The sequence below is a fragment of the Cyphomyrmex costatus genome, unplaced genomic scaffold (assembly GCF_001594065.2).
Source record: "Cyphomyrmex costatus isolate MS0001 unplaced genomic scaffold, Ccosl1.0 scaffold774, whole genome shotgun sequence".
In the NCBI taxonomy this organism is placed as follows: Eukaryota; Metazoa; Arthropoda; class Insecta; order Hymenoptera; family Formicidae; genus Cyphomyrmex; species Cyphomyrmex costatus.
Window position 1 is genome coordinate 72946 of NW_017280349.1, and position 4672 is coordinate 77617.

Sequence of the window (4672 nt, forward strand, 5' to 3'; positions counted from 1 at the left end):
GAGTTAATTATTGTAAATTTGGCAATAATGGTAATCTATGAAAAACTCTTTCATACATAAAGATTTTCTGCACCAACCACATCTACAATTGCAGTATCACTGCATAAATCGCATATCGGCGCACAACTTTTTAAGCAGAAATCTGGACTTTCAAATGCAGGTGGTTTTTCTTCCAAATAACCACTCTTGTACCAAGCATATTTCAGCAGATTTGAAAACCGAGAGCACGAAAACTGATTGTGAATGAGAGATTGAAGTTTAATAATATTATTGCGAAGATGTAAATTGATTGCATAGTTGTGTAAAACAACTATATCCGAAAAATGCTTGACGAAATTTTTCCAGGGTCAAAAAAGAAAACGTCAAGTGGTTGAATCATTCCTGTAGTTCCCGCGGGAATAGTTTTTACTGTTGTGCCGCTATTTGCGACACGGGATTCGGGATCCACCAAGGATTCGGGAGCAGCCAATAAATTAACAATCACTTTTCTCTTATATTATTTTTAACAATTTCAAATAAACTTTATTATATTTCACACTTATTCACAAGTATTTATTCCACATAAATCACTTACACTACGCGTGTCGCGATATAACTTTAAGATCGTATTCGAGCAGAGTGACGCGCTACAACTTGTTAAAATTACTGACTCCACTCTGCTTCGGTCTTCTCATATTTATTGAGGTCTGCGACCTTCTAATTCGGCGCTTCTCGTCAGCATTCCGATAATCGGTCGAGGGCGTGATCGCGTAATCGCGTCGCGCTCGCGGTTTTAATATTATAATAAACTTATTTCGCCGCGCGTTCCGGTAATCGGTCGAGGGCGTGATCGCGCAATCGAGTTGCGTTCGCGATTCGTATTATTAATTTATATTATTCTTAATATATTATTTCTTGGTTATGGCGCAATTGTCACTTGTGCAATTTAGCACTCGTGACACTACTTTAAAATATTTACGAGATATAGAAAATGATTCAAACGTTTTTTCATTTTGACCACTCCAAGAATCCAATAATAGAACCGTTTTCTCATTAGAAGCGGGAAGAAAATCTTCCTCAAACCACTGTTTTACAAGATTAGAAGTAAGCTTTCCTGAATTCGAAGCCAAAACGTAAACATTTTCAGGTTCAAATAGATTTTTCTTAACTACAGGTCTGAATTTACCGTCCTTTTCTTGTAAAACTATTAATAGCGGTGAAAAAAGAACACCTTTTGCGGAAATAAAAGGTTGAACTGTATAGCTGTAAGTCATAGAGTTCACGGATTGTGTTAACGCTTCAACAGTTGCTTGCCCTTTGAAAGCTAAAGTCCGTCCTGTATGCATTTCTAAATTAAAGCCAGACTGATCAGAGTTGAAAACATTCTCTTCTCCAACTAAAGAAATAACTTTTTTTATTTTTTCTACAAATGTTTTAGCATCTTGCTGTAATTTTTCCTGTTTCTCTATTGTTGTTTTAGTTACAAATTTATTTATTTTCCTCGACACAATTCGATGCTTTTTTTTAATTCATGCACCCATTTTGTCTTTAATTTTGTGTTACAATTTTGTTTTTAGTTTGCTATTTTCTTTTCTCCATAATTATTAATTTGCTTTATATAACTAAAATTAAATGCCAAAGGTTGATTTGTTTGGTTGTATTTGAATGTCGCATGCTAAGATAATGTCTATTCAAGTCATTTTTCGAGATTTCGTTCGTCATATTGTAACCACTATATTGAATTTTAAAAGTCTGATATTAGATTTGGATTCAGCAAGTTCAGAAACCAATATATTACAAAGGTCGTAGAATTGAAAAATGCAGATTCACATGGTAATTTATGCACAAAACCAAACAAGCGGAAAAATGTAGGGGTTGATTATCCCACAAATATTTATTTAAAAAATGGGTGTTCCTTATTTAGCCTTTCCGACGAAATCTTTATCGATTCTACTTCGGTGAGATCAAACTCGATTTTTGCCGCAAAAATGATCATTTAAAGGGAACTTCACCCCCTAATTTTCATCCCTCACTCAACATACCCAGCCTGCTCTTCGTCTTTTATCGAAAGATACTGTCGTACCAAAAATCATTCAATTCGCTTCACTAGTTTCAAAGATATCGCAATTTTTCAATTTGGGGGTTGATTATCCCCCAAATACGTATTAAAAAAAAAAAAAATACGAATTCTTTAATTAGCCTTCCTCATGAAGTTTTCGTAGATGTTATTTTGATAAGATTAAATACGATTTTTTCTGAAAAAAATTGTTTTTACTAGGGGTAGTTTACCCCCTAATTTTCCCCACCCCCAACATACCTATTCTGATTTTCCTCTTTAATGAAACGATACTTTCATATTGAAAATCACTCAATTAGCTTTCCTAGTCGCAAAGATATCGCAATTTCTCTGTTTCACCCCCTATTTTGGGAGGGGGGGGCGCTTTTACCCCCTAAAAACGTTTTACCGCCGATAAGAAAAAATACGTGTCCCTTAGTTTTTCTTGTACTACAACATATCCCAATTGCAGAAAAATCGGCGTATGACACTTGGGTAGTGTTACTTGTCGGAGAAAAGGCCACTTCATTTAATAAACAGATCAGTTATGTCAATAGGTTATCGTTCTTTAAAGAAATTAGATAAGTTCATCAAGGTACAAAAAGACGACACAAAAAACAGTAACAAAATAAATAAAATAAATAAAGGGCAAAGAGCCGATAACATAACAAATTAAACTTTAACGTTTGTAGCTACTTCTTATTTATATTAAACTTATATTATTTTTGCAATAGATTTCATGCCAAAGTAATGGATTTTTTTTACTACACCTAATATATAATTATTGAAAGATAATGCAATGAATGTGAATATGTATTTATTCCAATCAAAAAATATGCTAATAAACATAATAAATTTCTTTGGTATAATGTTATTACGAAATTAATCATCAGAACAAACCTTCTCACGATATTAATTATTAATTAGAATAATAATTTGTAAACGTATATTTATGAAGATGTACGTGTTGAAAACTGGTTAACTTACACTCCAAAATCTTGAACTAGGTGAGAGATCAAACTATATATATATATATTAGGGTGTTCCACGAATAACAAATTTGAATATAACGGAATCAGCGTGCGGAAAAAGTAACGGCGCACCTCACCGATTTAAAGTACACACAACAACAAACATTTTGATGGGTTATTGATTTGGATTGAAGGTCATTTAAAGGTCGCGCAAAGGTCATGCTTTTGCATACATTCGTCGGATTGATTTGGAACTTGCTACTCGGGGGTTATCGGGGTCGCTGAATACGAATCTGATGTCAGAATTTTGAAATTCAAAATGGCGGATCCAATATGGCGGACGAAAATTCAAAATGTGGTTGAAAATGCACGCAATTTGGTATCTGGGGGTTTTTGGGGTCGCTGAATGCGAACCTGAATTCAGAATTTTGAAGTTCAAAATGGCGGATACAATATGGCGGACGAAAATTAACAATGTGTTTGAAAAGGTTGAAAATGCACATTATTTAGTATCCAAGATTTTTCTGAGACGTTGAATACGAAACTGATTTTAGAATTTCGAAATTCAAAATGGCGGATTGAATATGGCGGACGAGTAATTGAAATAATGTTAAGTTAAATAAATATTGTTATTAGAAACATATACAGGGTGTCATCGGTACGTCCAAACATAGGGCAACCCGTGTTAAGGCTGTGGACAAAACCAGGATTTTGTTCAAAAGCTCGATTTTGTCCAGAACCTATAACAATTTATCATTTATTATTATTTATTTGTTTGTTTATTCTTTACTGGTTTATTATTAACAATAAAAACGGTTAGTCGAATGCGGGAATATTACTCTTATGTAGTACATGCTATTCAAAACGCTGTATAGCCGTAACATGGATTGCCTTATGTTCGGACGTACTGATAACATCTTGTATATAAGTTCAATATTCGCATTGTAAATATTGTCAATATTACATTATGCTGAAGTCACGCCTTGACCTAAACGTAGTAAACAATGTCAACGTAGACAAAAAGAAACATTGTATTCCAGTCAGTCGCCGTTCTTATATTTGACGGTAATTATTGTTACGATAACAGCACAACCTTTTTTGCTTAATTAGCATTAAATTAATTAAATTAATTGTGCTTAAATATCGAAACACATCAATCGCCAATTATGGCAACTGAATCAAGTCAAGCAAGTGGTGAACCTATTTTTCTTATTGGTATAGAAGAAGAAAATATTTTGGGTGATTCTTTACCAACAATTAAGCAAGCGTTGTCATATTTTTTCTATTGCCATAGAAGTTTGAAATTAACGGTTCGTGAAAGTGCTACGCAGGTTACTGAAAAAGTAGTGAAGTTTTGGAATAATAGATTTATTTTAACAATAGACAAACACCATGCCATTGAAAGGTTAGAAAAGATTTTTAAGCAATGGACTGTATTAAAAAAATCTGTTAACCGAAATAGTGCAACAGAAAGCAGCAAACGAGCGAAATTTATGGATGAACTTCAAAATGTGTTCGACATCAGTAAAAACTCTAATTGTCATGCAACCTCGAAGAGTAAGTTTTTTTTTATGATATTTAAATAAATTCATTTCTTGATTAAATTTACGAAAATTTAATTACATAAATGCATTAATATATTATATTGGAAATTAAAATACGTAAT